This window comes from Corvus cornix, chromosome 8 (assembly GCF_000738735.6).
Source record: "Corvus cornix cornix isolate S_Up_H32 chromosome 8, ASM73873v5, whole genome shotgun sequence".
Taxonomy (NCBI): Eukaryota; Metazoa; Chordata; class Aves; order Passeriformes; family Corvidae; genus Corvus; species Corvus cornix.
The window spans coordinates 17,872,853-17,893,149 of NC_046338.1; the positions used below are offsets into that span (position 1 = coordinate 17,872,853).

Below are 20,297 nucleotides of genomic sequence, written 5' to 3' on the forward strand. Positions count from 1 at the left end.
CAATGTGCCTGCAGGAGAGGAGCCTAATCTTGTAGCCAGCAAAACTGGCTGTGTGCTGAGAAGGCTGCTGAGACTAGGGTTCAGAAATGATGGAAATACAACAGTTTTGCTGCAGGGGTTGTTCCACTGACTTGGTCTTGAACCTGTTGGGTTGATCTGATGGCATCTCTGGTGTCAGCATCCCATGGCTTGGAAGCAACTTCCTTGAGGCAGATGCTCTGCACTCCAGTGAGTGATGATGAGTTGGGTGTGTTCCTCCAGCCCCTGGGACAGCTGGCGAGGCCCTGCTGCTGCTGCTGGCTGTTGATGGGGTGCTGTTGGCTCCTGTGGCTGGACAAAGCTGAGGCCCTGGCCTTCACATCTTGCTGAGGAGGCCTCAGGACTCTTACCCTGAATTTCTCATTTTGAGTTTTCAGGATATACATGATGTACAAGAAACCCTTGGAAGTGGTATGTTACCTTCCTCTATTTATTTTGTCAACCACAAAATTGAAATTACTTTGCCCCTTTGGAAATAATGAGTGCTTTGTTTGTGAGAATAGTATATGCAAAAAAAATTAATTTGGAGAGCTGTCTTAGAATTATTTCAAATGGAGTTATCTGAAGCTTTTGTCATCATAATCACTTTAAAAAAGGCAAACATAAGCCAAAGACTCTAAAAAAGTCACTGAGATAACACATAGTGAAAGGTTTTGAGTTTGCTTCACTGAAAAAAAGTTTTTCTTCTTGAGCCAGCCATTTATATGCTCAGGAAAAGTCCAATTAAGATGACTGAATTGTAAGTGTCATAAAATAGAGAAGGCAGAGGACATTTAATTATAGCTGTGCTGCCAGGCACCAATAGAACAAAAGAAAAAATGTTCACCTAAAGCACAAAGTACTGCCTAATACATTTGCTCTAATAAAGAGACAATATATGGTCTAAGCACACTCTTCTAAATAGCTCAAAAAGCTGCACCTTCTGATTTCCATGAAGCTGTTTTTCCATTTATCAACATAGTTTAAGAAAAAGTAATACCCTTTTAATATTGAGACCTTCAACTTTGGTCACAGGTTGAAGAAGAAGCGTCATGCATTAAAACAAAAATGTTGCCTGAGAAAATGAATTTGTGACCCAGAAGAATGTATAATTGATGTGTGTGGTTGTCTGAATGGTAGAATAACAATAGTAACCATTAGAAATGAGGGCTGGAACTAGTCAGGCAGTGAGGCAGGATGTATTTTATAGGTCATCTGGGCTCCATTCAGATCTACAGGTTGCTATTCCTTCTCCATACTTGAAAGCATTTAATAGATTATTACAAAAGGAAAAGGATGGTATGTAATAATGGTTTAAATTGAAACTGTGTGTATATATCACCACTTTGTGACTTCTAAATGAATGCTTCATTTTTAAAATTCTCCCCTGACATACTTGAAAGTTTGCCAGAGCATCAACGAATTAAAACAATGAATTGACCAGCAGCTAGGGTAAAAGACTCTGAATAGTACAGTAGAAACAGTTGTTTTCTTCTCTGGCATAGACAATCAAAAATAAGAAACAATCCCCCAAAAATTTGTTCCAAAGTTGTTGTCTGTCGTCTTCAAGGCAGATGAATTGGTTTTGTTCTCTCGTTTCATAATGTTAAAACAAGAAAAAAAATACAGAATTTTGGAAAGAGATTTAACTGTCACACAATCAAAGCCAAAAGCACATAATAGTGAAGTCAAATTCAGATTCCCTTCTTGCCTGGAAAATGCTTCTTTCATATCAAAATTGATACAAGTTAAAGGGTGGAGAATCTTTTGTGCTTTGTTTCACATGAACATAAAAGTTTTATTCCTGCTTTTAATGGGTAGTATTTTACAAATGTAATGGAACATAATTTTACCAGGTTTCCCTAAGGGAAAGTCATGGCATGATTACATAGGCAGTCCCATCTCATTTAGTATAATGCTTACAATATACATGCAAATATACTACGTAACTCAAGTTAGAGGTAGATTGAATAGCATTCAGATAATCATACAGCAGTGCAGATGCTGAAGAAAGTTTTGCAGGAGAAATATACAGTGACTGACTGGTCCCTTGCAGCCACACATACCCACAAGTAATGTTTTTCTGCAATGCAGAAGATTCAAGCTGTGCCAGAGAGAAGTACCTGGCGTGTGTATGATTTGTCACTTCAGGATGAACGTCTTAGCTTGTCCCTGTTGATAGCATGTCCCAGTGAGCAGAGAGAGTGGTAGATCAAGGGGATGGGGACCTTTGTGGCTTGCAATGTTCCCAGCAGCTGGGACAGCCTGGAAAGGGAGCCATCCTCTTATGGGCAGAGCTCTTGCACTGTTACTCAGCATAACTGGCTGCAGGGCAGTGGGACGCAGAGGGGCTCCGTGGGCATGGAAGGAGATTTAAGCCACCTCAGGTAGAGGCACAGGGTAACAGAGCTGGGAGTGTAAGGATGGCAGTGTGCTCTCTAAACTCCTTGCACAAGGAATTTTTCAGCTAGAGATTAAATAAATCTTTCAATTGTGAATAATAATGATTTAACATAATGTAGTGCAAGATGTAATTCTAGCACTTTTGGTATAAAGAAGCAAGTAAAAGTCTGTGTTATAAGCTAGTATGAAGGGCCTTACATTTATGGGAGTTGTAGGAGTGCTCTTTCTGGGGTGGCTTGTGCGTTGGTGAAAGAGAGATCTGTATGAAAATTGTTCTCTTTCTTCTTGTAGAGGATGATTGAACAATTTTAAAACATTTTACTAGTACATGTGAGATTGACATATTCTCTATTTCATGAACAACAGGTAGTCTTTTGCTTCTTGTTTAATTTTTTTTTTACTGAATTCCTGTCAGACTCTCTTCTCAGATCTGACTCTTATTTAATCTGATGTAGAGCACCACAGAGAAACTATCTGAAGTTTTCATCTAAGTGGTAGAACAGCTTAGTGTACATAGACCTAGTTTTGATGCTGGTTGTTTGGATATACACAGAGGAGACGATTGTAACCTGCTTGGAGTCAAAGCAAGAGCAGTTTCTGGAGCTCTCCTGGGGCACCACTGGCAGCAGAGCTGCTGCTTCTGCACCAGGTGTGCAGATGTGTTGCTGTAACTGGCATGTGGATTGCAGGCATGAGATCAGCAGTGCCTCTGGCAGCTACTGCCTCTTCCGGTAGGCAGATTCCTTCTTGTTCTTTTCAGGGAAGGTCAAGAATTAACAAATAATAAAACATGAAGCTCAACATCTCTCTGTGTTAGATTTCTTTTAAACTTTTCCTCTGTCAATGTTAACATCTCGGATCCGTAGGGAGGAATAGCAATAGACAGGTTAGCACAAAATCTCTATTGCAGGTATATGCCTGTACGTGCTGTGGAGAAAACTGGCTAAAGATGGTATTTTGAGAATTAGTTGCCTTTTTTTTTGTACTGTAGTTAGTGCTCTCTGTTCACTGACACGTTTGAAGCCAAACTACCTTTTAGCAATCAAGAGGAATCTTTGTTTAATGTATTTTTGCTTTATTTTCTTTGCATTATTTGCCATATCTCAATTACATGCCAATACTCAGCAATGTGAATTGTATCAATTTCATTTTTAGTCAAGTGTAAAATTTATCATTCAGATGAACTAACATCAGAGCACTATCAGACTGAGAAAGTGTTTGCTCTTCCTTGCTCATTAGTTAGCATTTCATATGTGAGCGTGGGATGGATAAATTTCAGAGTGCATCTGATTTAACCTCTAAAAATGTATCTTCTTGTCAAGACTTAACTACAGACAGCAGGTAAGTACCACTTAGTACCAAGTGGGATGGGGAAGTGAATCAGGAAAAAAGGTAAACCTCATGGGTGGAGATAAGAAGAGCTTAATAATTGAAATAAAGTTTAAAAAAAAAATAGTAATAATAGGAAAAAGAGAGGGGAGTAAACCCCAAGAAACACAAGTGATGCACAGTAGAACTGTTCACTGCTGTCTGACCGATGCCCAGCCCATCTCCAAGCAGTGGTCAGCAGCTCTTGGCCAACTCCCCCCAGTTTATTGACGGAGCATGACCTTCTGTGGTGTGGAATATCCCTCTGGCCAGCTTGGGTCAGCGTTACCAGCTCTGCTCCCTCCCAGCTTCTTGTGCACCTGTTTGCTGGCAGAGCATGGGAAACTGAAAAAACCTTCATTTAGAGCAAGCACTACTTAGCAACAACTAAAACATCAGTGTGTTACCAACGTTATTCTCATACTAAATCCAAAACACTGCACTGTATGTGCGTGGACGAAAATTAACTCTCTGCCAGCTGAAATCAGGGCACCTCAGGTCAGTGACATGGGTATTCCAGTGCTGTGCCAGCCCAGCTCAGGCAGGAGGACAAAGATGCCTTCCATCCCAACTTTGTCCCATGAGAATGCCTTGTTTGTCTGTCTTTTCACGCTTAAGGAGACATTTCCAGATGGAATGTAATACTGAACTCAAGTTTTGCTTCTTTGTTTGCTTTTCAAGATCGGTAACAGCTTAGTATGAGCACTGCAGTTGGTGATCCTGTCAGGTGTCCCAGGTTCCACACCTGCTGCTGGCATTTTCTTCTGCAGTATAAAAGGGTGCCTCTGGTTTTTCTGTTTGTAAAACAACTTTAGCTGTATTCTATAGGACATTTGTAAACCAAGTAAACTGGTAATGTGGTTTAATGTCAGCACAAGTTCGGTAAAGGAGCCTTTTGGTTAACCAAGGCTTGTTCCATTTGTAGGAAAATTCAGATAAATTAAGGATACATGTGAAGTAAGTGCACCAAGCCTATAGCACTTTAAGCTCCTCTGTGGATGATCTAATTCAAAAGGAAAATGGCTGTAGTTCATGGTAGCTTAATCCTCTTTACAATAAAGTCGAATACTTTACCTCTCAGTGAGAATCTCCACACAGGGATTTAACGCATTTTGACTTACATGCATTATCATCATGGGTTTAGTTGGTTTATCTTAACTTCCCTGGATGATCTTTTGTAGAAAAACCACAGACATAGATATCTAGTACTAGCTTATTTAAAGCATAGTGATGTAGTCATGTCCTTAATCTGATATAGGTTTTAGTGTAAACATGTTAAGTGATAAGTGTGAACTGCATGATTAAGTGGTTTCTATACATTCTGATCCCAAAGGATATCAAAGGTAGTACTCTATTTGTGACTGCACTGCCCAGAAATAATTGAAAAGCTTCAGTGTAAGTGCTTGGCATCTGCTTACGTGCTGGGCCCTGAAATGCCAGCGACTCCTCAGACACAATTCCAAATTCAGGAATTTTGGAGCTGAGGCTCAACAAAATAACTCAGGTGATTACTCTTATCTCAGTCTGTCCTCTGCTCTGTTTTGCAGACCAAAGACAAAAGGATACTACACTTTGGAGGACCTTTGCCTCAGACGGTTGTAAAATCAGCAGTGCTGGAAACACCTCTCATCTTGTGTGGAGAGCTTCAATCCCATACCTGATGGGAAGGAAGGGAAGAGGAAACACTGACCAGAGCTTTTTTCAGTCCTTGAAACAGTTTTCTCTGAGAGAATGACATTTTTCATGCCAGACAGTTGGCAAGGGTCAACTGGACAAGATAGAGCTGGAGACATGGAATCCTGCATGGTGTCATCAGAACTGAAGATTATGAAAGTCTTCTTCTGAACAGATTTCACCCCAAAAGTGAACAGAACACACCAGGGATATCCCACGGCAATGAGAGTCCTTGCTCCAGCTCAACTGAGTCAACTGGCCACCAAGTCAAATGGAATAGCAGATGCCATCAGCACGATCGTAAGTCATACGAGGAGCGGCTGAGGGAGCTGGGGGTGTTTAGCCTGGAGCAAAGGAAGCTGAGGGGAGACCTTACTGGTGTCTACAGCTACCTCAAAGGAGGATGCAGCCAGGTGGGGTCAGTCTCTTCTCCCAGACAGTCAGCGATAGGATAAGAGAACACAGCCTCAAGCTGTGCCGGGAGAGATTCAGGTTTAACATCAGGAAGAATTTCTTCACTGGAAGGGTGGTTGAGCATCGTAATGGGCCACTCAGACAGGTGGTGGCATCACCATTCCTGGAGATGTTCAAGAAATGACTGGATCTGCCACTTAGTGCTATGGTTTTGTTTACACTGTGGTGTTTGGTCAAAGGTTTTACTCTCTGAAGCTAAAGAAATTCCCTACTACAAAGCTGGGAAAGAGGAGGCTGATACTCAGAAACATAGTGGCCGCATGAGAAATCCTGGAGTGGCTGCTGTTTTCATGTCCACTGTTGCCAGCAGAGGGGAAGCATGGGCTGTGTAGGAAGATGTTACTACTGCTGCAGCATGTTGCCTTTTGTCTAAGTTCCTGTTGCCATCACATGTCAGGAGATGCAGAACGCAATAGGAACACTATACCACAAGAGGAGCAAGGAATTCTTTGCAGGTTTTTAAAAATCTTTTTCTTCTGCAGCCTTGTTTGAGTAGTTCATGTTATAGTGACTTCGGCTTGAAGCTGAGGGCACTAACAAAGCTGTTATATAAAAGCATTATTGGTATTTGAGGAATTAAGCCTATGTTTGAGGAGTTAGTTTGCTGTGTCTTATGTTATTTTTTATTTTAGCAGTGTTTGTATACCATGCTTTTGTGAGTTAATGCATAACAAGCTGGCTAAAAGTCTATGACATTAGTGAAACTGTGAACCACATAAAAGACTAAATTGCTTTTTCTCTTTCTGTAATTGCCACTACAATAAAAGCTGCCTTTACTGTAAAATTTTTCAGAGTTAACCCCTGCAGAGCTCCCAGGTTGATGAGGGAGAAGTGTGATTAAGGGTGTGTAAAAGGGGTAGAACAACTGACTAACAGTAACTAGGGGTGCTCAAGGGCTGTAGGCAGCAGAGGGCAAAACTTGCAACCATGTAACCCAGTTCCCAAATGAATGGCAGTGTAATGAGCAAGGGTCAGCTGTGGTCCCTCAGCACAGCAGCTTTGGCAACCCTGCTTGCATCCTTTCCAATAGCCTTGCTGAACATGGCAGGGAATGATGGCATGGTGTAGACAGACAGTTGTGACTGCAAGCAAGGAGAAAAAAGGGAATTGATTTTTTTTGTGTATTCTCTGTGGCCACTGTTTTGAACAATAGTATAAATATTGTGGAATAGGAGGCCGGGTGGGTCAGTCCCCTGACCACCTGTCTGTGGGCAGAAGTTTCAGCCAGTAGAGCAATGGAAGGATTTGATGGATATGCAGTTATTTCCTGTAGGATAGGCATGCCTCCATCCTGGTAATTATGCCATCCTTATATTAATCTTAGATATAAACAAATCTCCTTTTGCAGAAACACCATCCGTGTGTGCGTAAGTATGGTAATTAATAAGTATAATAATTCACTGTGTACCAAATGTGCATAATGTAATACATTGCAAAAGTTAAAAAGAGCACCGACCAGTGGTATACAGGCTTGGTTTTACAAATCTAGTTTTGTTTTTAGAATGTAATGAAAATACCATGCCATATCATTAGCATCTGAGGGACTGTCTCTGCTAGGGGGATCGAACATACTCTTTTCAGTATTCACATTATCAAACAATCAAAATACTACCACTGATGATGAATGCTTGCCTTGCTTTAGGGTTCCTGCATGATTTGTCCTGTTTTATTGTTTGGTGGGTTTTTTTTTTCTTCTTCCTATTAGAACAGAATAATAATTTTGAAAGCATGGAAAATAGCAGATTTTTAAAATGTCTCAGATACCATTTTGTCTGGATAAAGGTTTGAAATGAGTAACCTGCTGTTTTAAAAAAGGTTGCTAATTATCTGAATTTCACTGTGGTTTAATTAGCAGCATCTACGGTAGAACGTGGGAGGTGGTGCTTATCACCTGCCAAGGAAAATGTTGTCTTTTGAGGAAGTTAAGTTATGTCAACCAAAATAGAGCATGATTTTAGATCTCCAATACCATTCCCTTTCAAGTCTTTGTGGGCAAGGGTGATTGAGTCTTAAGTGATTAAAAGAGTGGAGAACAGAGGTATTACTGCCATGACTATCTCTGGGCAGGTCTGAGAGCCACCAGTATCCTGGGTGCTTGCTGTGAAAGGAGATGGCTCTCATTGAGCATTGCAACCTTCTTCTTACAATTTGAGAAGAAATTAAGCCATGTGTCAGTTCAGGTGTGGCAGACTAATAGTTTTCTATCTGTGAACCAGATGCAGGTTAGCAGAGGTAAAATATTTCTGTTAAAGCATGCTCTGTCTCGATATTATACCTTTGTTGTCCTTGTTAGGTGTTTTAATAAATAGAGCCTGTAATTCTCTTTGAATGTATCTGATAGCTAAAGGGGCTGGTACAGGTAGCAGTCATTTGTTATGGACAGCTCTGCCCATAGCAGCTGCATGCATGGAAATGCTGGAATCGTCTTAATGAGGTGGCCGGTCTGAGCTGGAAATCACTGAGGTCAGCAGAAAGGTGGCATTTAATGTCTACTGGATCAAACAAAACAAGGTTGTATCCTTAGCTTAGGTTAGACTTGGTAAAGCTTCTGTAATCCAATATAATAATTTTCTTGCCTGCCCTGTGAGTTTCCAAGCATTTTTTTTCTTCCTCCAGAGGCTGAGATGCAGAAAGCTGGTATCCAGGACAGGTGCAGTTATGTAATAGTTAATACTTAAAGTGATTATTCCACTTTCACAAAGGTGTTCTGGGTGCCTTCTGTTTAGAAATGGCAAGGAGTGTATAAATATATTTCTGCTTTTTAATGTAGGAGTGCCTCTGCGTCCTTTTTGGAGCAATTCCCACTTTGCCCGGTCAGCTCTGGATGCAGGAGGCTGCAGGGGCCAGCCTCCGGAATCCGGGAGACCAGAGGTCTGGCTCGTGGGTCCTTCCACAGGACCGCAGCAATAGAGGCAGGTGGTGGAAGAAGGAGGCAGGCTCAATTGTGGATGAAATCCGGAAGGTTTATTGCGTCTCCGAACAGGGGACCTCGCCCGCCGGGGCTGTCCAGCAATGAGCAACCCTGAGCGCGCCTGCCAGGGGTTTTATGGGGGGTGGCGACAGGGGAGGGATGACAACGGCATCGAATCAGGGAAGGAGAAGGATGGGTCTGCGGGATGAGGCACACACAAGGGAACCTATCCTGGGAAAGGAAGGGAGGGATCCTCCCCCCAAGACCAATCACTCGACGCCCCTGCCAGAACTTTCTAGAAGCTTGGGAGGGGTGCCGGGGCGATTGGCAGGGGACTGGGAGGAGACAAATAGAGAAAGCAGGGTTATGAACCCGAAACCAGGAGGGTATAAACTGGGATGGTACAGTAACACGAAACCCAAAGGGGAGACCCGGACTGAACCAAACAAGACACACTCCCACATAGGCGAGTAAAATGAGACACGCATATTCCATTCACAGGATGACGGACTTAAAGTTATTTTGGACTTCTTTATTATGGTATCCACAGCAATTTTGAATTTATTAGGCAAAGGAGAAAAGCTAATCTGCAGGTCATAGGTAAATTTTTTTTAATCGAGTCAACCCATGAAAGCTAAGCCAAGAAGAAGACAAAAAAAAGCTTTCTATTAATTATTTTGATATTTTTGTGGTAAGCAGACAATTCCAATCTGTGTAGTGGTACCATGTAAGAGTTTTTGTAGTCCAGTTTATTTTTCCATGGCATGGACACGCTCATGTAGGTACCAGTACTGTGATAGGCTTTATTCAGTGCATCAGATGCATCTGTGGAAATGGTGTGAGTGAGATTCAGTGAGCCCCTGTTACGATCCGGTTTAAACTCAGAAAAGCAAAGAAAGCTAAGCCTCTGTGCATAAACTGGAAAGGACTTAGAAGGTTCAAAATATTCCCAGAAATGAGATTAAAACCAAACGAGGTTAGACGTTGGTGCCAAAAAATTGACGTATTTTATTTAATAGTAGAAGAGGCAAAGAGAAGGGAAAAGAAAGAAATGGAAAAAAGAAGTGTGCGTGGGGGGTGGGGGAACAGGGAGAGGTGACAGGGGCTAGGTGGAAGCAGATCACCCATCCGAGGGTCCCAACGACGTCTCGTCGCTCCCCTCCATCTGCTCTGCTGCTGGTGAGGGTCCCCCATTGCTGCCACACGCCGCTGACAACAGAATCTCGTGGATTAATACCCACTTTGGGCCAGGTGGGAATGCCCATGTGCCTCCCTTGCAGGGGCCAGTTTGACACTGTCCCTTGCAACACTGAGGGTCTGTTGCATCATTTCTGGTGCAGGGTCTGGAGATCCCTTTGAGGGAGGCCCCTGTGATGGGCCATGTCACCCCTTCTGCTGTGGATAAGCTTCCTCCCCCCCGGTGAAGACCCCTCAGCTGGGCTCCTCTGCACAGTGGAGGATGGGCAGTCACTGTGCCTCTGACCAGAGGCTTTTCCCAGATACCCAAAGCCTCTCCTCCCTCCATCCTTTGGTGCAGGGGGTCTGTGGGAGCCTGGCAGCTGATAGCCCTGGGGCTGCGGCCTCCACCTTGGAGGTGTTAAGCCTGTGCTCAGTGAATGTCCCCAGCCCTGAGTTGTTACTTTATCTTATCTTCATCAGTGAGAGGTGTAAGGCCTCAGTCAGGGCCCCATCCAGGGTGCTGTAGTCTTCTCTGCAGCTTTTGTACAATTTTAAAAGTTCTTTAAGAAAATGTTTAAGTCATAAACTATAATATTTCAGTCTCTGACAGCCCCATAAACCAAAATTAATTCCTCAGGCATTCAAGAAGGTATAGAAACATCATTAACACAGGCTGAACATTTTTTTCAGAAAAACTGCCTTTTACGATATTCTGATTTTCAAAGCATATTAACAAAACAAACTGAAGACAAAACCTGCAAATGAAAATTCCCCATTCTAGGAGATACTAAAAAGCAGGGACCCAACAGAAAGGGGTTGGTTTATATAATTTTGTAATTTTCATTCCCTTCCTATTAGCTTTTCACTTTTCACTCATGCGCAGCTGTCTCTGTTTCTCTCATTGCTGTCCCATGGGAGTGAGTGACTGCGGCATGGCTCCCTGTGCTGTGGCCGTTTGCTTCTCCAGAGGTGCTAATTGTCCTTTCCTCTCATAATGTCTAATTGATCATATAATAACTTCAACCCAGAGCATAGCTTTCCAGCATGCTTTTCCTGCAGTTTGAAACCTCTCTTTCAGACCTAAAGAATGGCTTCTTTGCTTGTGTATTTTCCCCCCAACTCTAATAGTTGGTCTCATAAAAGATATTACTTCTCTCCATAAACCTTGACTGTCTAGCCTGCATTTGTGTTCCTTGGGGGCAGCAAGCAGGAAAACAACCTCTTCAAGCCTGGAGTTTCCTTATAGCAAGAAATTGTAGCCATTGAATTATAGTTTTAAACATTAAACTACTTGTTTGACCCCATTGCACTGAATTTGGACATGCATTGGTCTTAAGAATGAAGCAGGATTTCCCAGGCTTTCCAGCCTGATGCTGGTCTGAGTGACCCTGCTCTGCCTCTAGATCCAGAAGTCCCATCAGGGAAGTACTTGAAAGCTTTGGCCATATTTTAGTGGGAGGCTGTGAAGGGACATAAGAGTCCTGTTCAGAAACAGGGACCCAAACTCCAGCTGGGGTGGGAGTCCCAGTGTGGCAGTGCCAGCAGTGTCCCAGAGAGGCCAAAGGCATACAGGGTGGATGGGGGCAATCTGTGCAGTGCTGGGGCCCAGCCCTTACCCTGATGTGTCACCTTCAGGGAGATGAGAGCAGAGAGGAATAGAGCAGGGCCATGTCCATGGCTGTCCCCAAGGTCACCAGTTACAAGAATTGTGGCTTTGCCTTTATATACATGTTTTTGCATTTGGCTGTATTGCAGGGCACAGACAACTTGCTGTATCTGCATTCATGGGCACAATTTGCTCGTGGGAAGTTTTCTGTGGTAACCTTTGCACAGCTCTTAGCCTTTGGGTTGGCATACCTGGAGGAGTGGGTTTCCCCTTACTATTTCTAGGCTATTCTAGCTAGTCAGCCTTGCCAGGTAAAAAATCCCTGAGCTGTTTCTTAAACCAGATAATAAAATATGATGCAGCAAACTAAGAGTGGGTCTGAACTCATGCTAGGGCAACCTTCTGGGTCATTCAAAGCAGTCAGACTTTTTCATACTGAAACTGGTAGTTTGGAATGTGGTTAATCCATCTATATTTTTTTGAAAGTGACTTTATCAATTGGTTGCCTTTAACTTCTGACAAGAGATATTGATGTAAAACAGAGATTGGTAAAGTTTATGACTCATGAAGATATTTGCTTCACTCACTTGTAATTTCTAGTGCAAATGTGTAGTCAGCCTGCACTTAACTGAGAAAGAAATGGCAGTGTACGAAGTAAGTAGAGCAGATTAATTAAATTGGCTGTTCTTGTTAACTCTTTCTGCTACTATAAAAGCTAGCAACATTGCGTAAGATTAAAAGGTGACAAGATAATGCATCGTGATTTCTCATTGCTCTAATGTGTTGTTATGGGATAGTCTAGATTCATACTTAGTTAATTCAAAACATAATTAAACATTTATATAAATAAGTGTTCATTATGTTAAGAAGCATTAAAACATGGTTATAAACACTCTTTAAGTAACTGGCCAGCCACACAACATTGTTTTGACTGTTACTCTTCATTAGACAGTTTTCTTTGTGGGTTTTTAGCAGTATCTTTGGAGTGTGTGGTGCTGTCTGATGTGAGGTGGTGAGTAGAGAGCCCCAGGCAGTGCAGCACAGTCCCCACCTGCCTGTGCTAGGGGCAACCCTGACACCTAGCTCTGCTCATGCTGTTTCACATCTCCCCATATTTATGACTGTTGTGTAAAATTCACGAGTATGTTCCTAATTCCCTAAATATGCTGATTCCCACTTTTCACAGAAATGCTTCTTGTCACTTAAAGCTGATGAGAAAAGATGATTTAAGGCACTGGGGAAACTTTGTCCTCACTCCTAGCTGCAGTGAGAATGCTTAGCTTTCACCTCATGCTGGTCCCACTGAACTGTGGGGTGAAACACAGGTGTGGAGGGGCTGAACTTCACACCTACTGATACCAGGGAAATAGACAAAAATGTGAAATAAATGTCACTGGTACAAGATGACTTCCTTGCTTGAAGCTGGGCAGTTTTGCTCTCTCAGCTCATTGCTATGGAGACCTGAGCCTGTTTGGTGTTAGTGGGGTTCCTCTGGGCTACCAGTCATCTGTGTGTCAATATTAAAAATTGGTATTTTCCAGACTTCTTCCTCCCTCTAGGGTCTGTGCAGCAGCTCCCTGCCCCACTTCCTGCACTGCTGGGGCCATGAGGGTTGAGCAGTGCCGAGTCTGAGTGCAGCTGACAGGGGCAGGGAGGCACAATGCCAGCTGGACTGGGATGCAGGGCCTTGCACCAGGTGTGCTCCGGTTTTACTGGGCTGCTGGAGTTTCCATTTTTGCTCTGGGGCAGCTTGCTCTCCTCCCTGAGCCCTGCCACCCTGCCCCTGCCCACCCAGGGGCTGTCACAAGATTCTGGTTCCCTCATTGCTTTGTTGATGGCTTTGCCCCCTTGCAGGATATGTTAGGAAGTAGTACAGGACGTGTCTAAAAGCTCAGAAATCAGGGTTTTTTTAAACGCAAGTTCTGCCATTGCCTGGGTAGTGGCCAATGTGGTGCAGGCACTGCCACACACGAGCATTGCTTCTGGGGCATAAACACTTGTTTTCGTCTGTTCAGGGTTTGGCCTGACAACAAAGTAACAGAGGAAGGCTCTCCAGGGAGGAAAAATCTTATCATAGCAGGCCCCAGAAGGGTGGGGGAGCCAAGGGAAGCCTTGCTGTGGGATCAGAGCGGTGTAGGAGCTGGTGGCTGGCAGATGGCAGTCACCGGTAGGGACAGCCGCAGAGCCAGGAAGGTCCATCCGGTATGGAGCGGGAATGGCAGCCAGGATCAATACATCACACAGTTTGGTCGGCAGCACCAGCCGAGGAGAGTCAATGTTCAAGCCGTGATGGGCAAACAGCAGGGCCAGAGACAAAGGGAGGAGCGCGAGTGTGGCGAGGCGGTGAGTGGGAGGCAGCAGTAGAGAGCAGCATGGAGCCGTGCTGGCGCGGCCATGGGCCCGATGCAGGGCCAGACCTGCTGTGGCAAAGCAATTCCAGCACGTCTTGTCTGCGTGGGGAGCTCTGCTGAGCGTATGGGCACGTTTCATCGCTTGGCAGGGTGTTATGGGGACCCTCGGCTTGACTCGGAGCGTGCAAGGTGGCATTTCAGCCCTGCGACAGCCGCTGCGTGGCGGGCGCGCCATCCCCAGCCAGGGCAGCGGCACAGCTGCCTCAGCGCTCCCACGGCTGCGTGCGCTTGCACGGTCGCGCTGCTGATCTGCTTTGTTGGGCTTTAACCTGACAGAAGGAAAGCCTTCAAGTGCTGCTAAAAGGAATAAAATTATAGTTGTACTTTAGGGAGCAAAAATGATCTCTTTTGGCATTGTGCTGTTATTGCAAATTGTGTGTGTGTGATTTATCCTAATTAAAAAAAATATGACAGACATAAGCCACAGAAATGTCTGTAAATGACACAATCTGGTCCTGTCTTTGTTTATCACTATCATAATGCATTGCTGGCCTCCTAAAATTATTAGCCTTTGTGACTTGCTAATAGCCACGGACTCTTACTTGTGAAATGGAAAGGTGTCCAATCGTAAAGCAGAATGTGAGCATTTCAATGTGGGATCAGCATTTCACTTGGTTATGCTAGATCATTCTTTATCGCTTTCTAAAAAAAATTATTTATTTTCTGCCTGTTTGTTTAGTGGGTAGAATTTTTCAAGCTTGTAGTTTAAATATAGAAAGCTGGAGTGGGGTTCAGAATTTTTCCTTTATTGGAGTGAATTAAATGGTTCTCCATTACATAAGACTGCTCTATGAAATTAATAACAGTCATTTCCCCATGTGTGTTGAGTGAGTTTTCAGATCAAACCAGACCACTGAAGGGATATACACTGCTGCATTGAAGAAAGATGCTGCGATATTCTGTATCAAAAAGGTTAAACTCATCGGATTCTATGTAAACACTCATTTTACCCCAGCTAACCTGTAAAGATTTCATTTTGCTTCATTTATCTTCTCCCTTACCCTATGCTAAACCATTCCCAGCTTCGAGGAAAGAATCATGTCTCCATTCATTTCCTATCTTGCTGAATTGCCTTCGCACTTCCTATCATCTGCACATAATCCTATTCTCTCCATTATTGTCTTAATACCAAGTACAGCACAAGATAATGGATAGGCACTGTAATAACAGTGTGGCCTGTAGGAGCCCCTCGAGGGAAATATCTTTGACGCTGGTAGAATATTAATGCATCCCAGGTCCCTGATCTTCCTCTTTCACTTCATCTCCTGTTTTCTAAACTACATAATGACTTTCATATACATGACAAAAGCATTAGAACAGAAAAAGACTCATTGATGAGCAGCAGGGCTGTGTGATATTAAGAAGCACTATTCTCAGTTCTTTGTACAGTTTTTGACCACCATCAGAGACAGTGTATGCAGGTAATTTCTGATTTGAATAGATACAGGCATAAAGAAGCATTATTGTACTCTGTTAATCCAAATGCCCATCACAGGCACTGCGTGAAAATAAATTAAAATGTAATTCTTCAATAATGCATCTGTCTACAGGATGATTTTCAGCAGATTAAAAACAAACAACTTGATATCACTTAGAAAGGCTAGTGGATTGTTATTGAGAAGCTTAATCATCAGCAGATTATGAATGGAACAGTAAATCAAAGCAGGGTATGTTAAACAATGTAGATTGTGTTGTAGCAGCAATTTACTGTACATAATTTTTTAATAAAAGGGAAAAATTGATTTTTGTGAGCGTAAACATTGAATCCTGTGAGAATTTAGCTGTTGTTATTGAAAAGGGGAATGTAAAAAATGTTATTCTTGTCATGTAGGAGCAATAACCTTTCATTCCTCTTACAAAAACCAGAAGTTTGCTCCCTTTAGGGCTGCCTTTAAGCATAACTCCTTTTTTTTCCTTTTGTGACATACTTTGTCTTTTGCTATCATATTTTGCAAATATGATGGTGTATTCCTGATTCACACTTCACCCCCCCATCCAAGGTGTGCACCCTGGTGAAGGGGGGAAACCCCCAAACTTTCCTTTTGCCCTGAAAGGAGCTCTCCAAATTCGCACTGTGGGCTTTTGCTTTTAAATGGAGATCTGCAAGCAGATGTCCATTGCTGCTTGTCTTCAAGGTCTGGCTTTCACTGCTCCTGGTGTTGGATTTCAGGTGAAACCTCAGGCTGGGGCCTCGGCAGCAGCCCTATCTCCCCCTGCCTGCTGCTAGTTGCTGTAGGAGCAGAGCAGCTTTTGACCATCAATCATTGCTGATAATATCTGAGGAGAAAGGGAGAAATTATTTCAAATCAAGGGAACTGAGTTAGGAGCAGGAGCAGCAGCAGTCTGGTACTGGCAGTGTGCTGGAGGGGAGAAAGACTAAAGTCTGGGAGAATCAAGGATGAGAGCTAATATATAAAAGTTCTCATGGAATAAGGTCTTGAGATTAAGAAAATTTGAAAAGTACTTGAAAATTAGTTACATTCTAAATGAAAGATTAAGAAAATTTGCACAAAATGCACAGATACCCTGTGCTTTATGATGGTGGCTGTTTCCTGTGTTAACTGCTAAGTAAATGCTAAGAAGCATCTTCTAACTTCAGTGCTCAATCCTGACCCAGCCTTGCAAGGGGCTCTGGGGAGTCCAAGGAAATGTCAGGGTGAGTGACTGAAGCCATACTAAAAGAAATATGTCCCAAGAGTAAAAGAGGAGACAGCCTGTCTATTCCTGGGCCTACTGTTGTTTTATGCTCTAATTTTATTTTCAGATAATTCATTTGATTGATTTCACTGCTTTTAATGTTATTTTTTCTGTTTTGAACTCACGTGGTACTGTGAAATAGTCTAATATTGAATTATGCTGCTTCTGCATTTTAAACTGTGCTCAGCAGGGTGGAAAAATATACGTGGATCTAAAAGACATTGGACTGTACATCAGAAACCTGAAGCTGTCCCTTTGGAACCTGGTAAAAACTATGTTAGCAAGTTCTGTTGTTATCATTATAAACGCAATGCCTTTTCTTTCACATGTGTTTACTTGCCAAGAGAAAAAATGACATCCTGTGTGACACTGGTAGTGTGGTATCCCAGTTTATGAGACTGTAAACAAGAAGAGGTGAGAAAGAACTCAGTTCATTTCCGTTAGTATTCACTTAAAAATTGTTATGGTCTAAATGTAAGTCTGGAATCAAAATATTAGGTTGTTTATTTCACTTTGTTTTCAAAAATGAGTCTGGTGTATGGCTTTTGTTACTCTTCCATTTTAGCTGTCCTAAAATGAGGAGAGAAAGTACTTTAAGATCATACTGTAAAGACAATACCTCTCAAAGTTTTTTGCAGTTGTGTCACCAGCATTTGGGGGACCACCATTTGGGGCAGCCTTGGCAAACCCTCTCTAGAGGCTCTGGGAAGGTCCTGGTTAGCCTGATATACCAGTCTATTTTATGTGCAGAGACCCTTTACAGCTTTCCTTGTATTTATTGACTTCACTGGGTCAGTCACACTTCTGTGATGTTTGGTGTAACGTAATAAAGTAGGAATTATTACTCACATAATGAATACAGGAAAGTCAATGACCCCTAGCAAAGGCTGGAGACTCAGTGTTTTTGGTTTTGCATAGGCTTAGAGTAGGAGACAAACAGGTTTCCATCCTCAGAGACAAAAAAACAGGCCTGAGAAAAAAATAATGGCTTGTTGGTTTTGATTTTGGTTTGGCTTCTTTTTTCCCCTCAGTCTTGGAAGCCCAAGGACATCATGGTCCCAGTCCTCAAAAGAGCTGTATCTTACAGCCCTTGTACCTTGGATCAACTTTGTAAGTGAAGAAAGACTTTGAAGGTATTCAGATTACTCTGTATGAAAGATAAAAATGGATGTATTTGTTTTCAGCCTTGGTTGTAGGTGAAGCCAGGACAGACAGGACAGGAGTCTGCAGCAGTCAGGAATTTGTCTGGGTCATGAAATCTGTTTCAGAGTGAATGAGTGGGTCTTCCCAGGGACTCTGAGTTGGGTGGTTGTGATGCCAGAGATGGTTGAATTCCATTTAAAGAATTCACTTGTCTCCTGTTTGTTGTTTCTGACTTACTAAATGCTGCTAATTATTGCTAGGGTTTTTTTCTTACTTATAATCACCTTCAGGTTTTTGACCAGGAAAAGTGCTGTCTTTGTAGGGCTAAAGTACAACTTTGATGTCTTTCATACACTAGCTTCTTCTCATGACCTCTGGCATATGGCAAAATTATCTTTTAAACTGACTTCTAACAATTTTATAATTCAAACCCAGTTTTATTAAACAAGAAAAACTCGTTGTGACCCATTTTGACTTTTTTTTTTAAAAATTCAGAGTTATGAAGTTGAAATTTGCAGTTTAATTTAACTATTATACTGTGGTTTACAGCTTGTTATGCCTCTTCTTTTAAAATGTATATTACTAGCAAGAAATCTAAATAAATTATCATAAGCCATTTTCTCTTTTCTCTCTCTCTGTATTTTTACTCTTAGAGAAAAAGATGTGCTCCATTAGAGTGTCATTGATATTATCATTTTTCATATTTTAAGAGGTACTGCATGTGCTCTGTGTGAAATACACTTGAAAGGATTTTTTTTTTTTTGTGATAGCAGTTTATGTTGTTTCTAATCTTAATCCAGGCATCACTAATTTTGTGTTTGCAAGTAAACATGGTAATGAATGAGAATCCTCCTAGCATTGTAATTGATGTTGCTCTTTTGTATCCTGGATTTCAAATCTGTGTGCAATTGTCAGTGCCCTATAGAAATGTTAATTATATTGAATAATCCTGTTTGCCTTCATCAGGCTGGAGCAGTCGTAAGCAGTTAAGAAGGTATCATCCAAGATAGCTGGAAAGAAATATGGCATCAAAATGATGCAGAAAACCAGACTGGTACAGTTGTAGCCAGGATAGGGAATGGTGCTGGGGAAAGAAGGAGCACAGGCTATAAAAAATGGCATAGGCTGTGTTTGGTAGAACTGAAGGAGATGACCTAAAAGACAGTAATTTGAAGTAGCTGCAAGATGGAGAGCTGGGACCATAGAATAACATCTCCTCCCCACCCAGGGACTTGCAGGGGTTGTCGTCTATTCCTCAGACATGCACAGGCATTTTGTGATGGTGTAGAAAGGAAGGAATAGGACAGACTGTGCTTTTGGCAGGATGGCTCCTGGAGCACCGCGTGTGCTGCTTAGGACCGGGAGCGCTGGTGGGCAGCAGTGTGCAGATAGGGGGGTGCAGCCAGCTGCACTGCAGGGCTAAGGAGCTGCACTGCCCTGGTGCTGCTGTTCAGAGAACTGCATTTGCTGCCAGCTGCATTGCTGTTTGACTAGGCAGCTTCCTTGGGCTTATTCCTGTTGTTTGAAGTAGAGGGAGAAAGTGCTGCAGCATCTCCCATGGCATTAGTTAGTAGCAGTCAGACTTCTTTTAGAGATGGTAACTGCAAGTAAGAGTAGGGTGGCTGCAGTGCAGCTGAGTCAGTATATTCAGACAGCTGAGCTGGAATGTGTTGGTGCACCAGGCTCTGCTACCTGTAGGACATGTGAACATGTGCTGGAGAGTGGTGTACACAGTTAAGTGTGGTGTAGATTCCTTATCGAAATGTCAGTTCACAGTCAAATCGCAAGTCTAGAAGTCAGTGTGGAAGAATTAACCTTGTCATAGAGGTAAAAAATCATATTCATATATTTACAGAGGGATAGGGGCACTTAGAAAGCTCCTATTTAAATTGTTGTCTTAATTATGGAGTCCTCTGAGGTCCCTTGATGTGGAGGGGACAGTCAGTGGATTTTGAAAATAATACAATCTGAATGTTATGATCATCTGAAATAATACAGAACAGGATATGCTTACTTGAACTTTGAATCAAAATTTGTGAAACTTTGAACCTCTGTGTTCATGATAACATGGACAGCAGACCTCATGTGCTGAGAAGAGAAAAATTACTCCTATAGAGCACAAAAATGGCTCTGGTTTGCAATTACTTGTTAATGTAATTTTTTTGGCTAGTTGATGCATTACTAGAATGTTTTGCTCATGTCATATTCAAATTTGGACTGCAAAGGCATGGATTTTTGTAGGAAGACCTTACGTAATTAAATATAGGAAGCTCTTGAATAATTTCTAATACTTAATGATTACTTTTTGGATTATGAGGCATGCTTAGTAACTACTATTTTCACTCTTTGTTATTTGTTGAGCCTAGGTTGCACAGTATTTTTTCTTTAGTTTGCAACAACTTTGCTGAGGTCT

At 42.4% G+C, this 20,297-nt stretch overlaps 1 long non-coding RNA gene across 5 annotated transcripts in view; it reads left to right on the forward strand.

Moving 5' to 3' along the window:
- Positions 1 to 20,297, forward strand: part of LOC104695361 — a 161,997-nt gene that overhangs the window by 83,270 nt on the left and 58,430 nt on the right. For all 5 annotated transcript variants that reach the window (XR_005602529.1, XR_002047700.3, XR_002047702.3 and 2 more), the window contains one exon: positions 5,337 to 5,763. This is a non-coding gene — a long non-coding RNA (uncharacterized LOC104695361). The remainder of the gene's footprint in view (positions 1 to 5,336; positions 5,764 to 20,297) is intronic.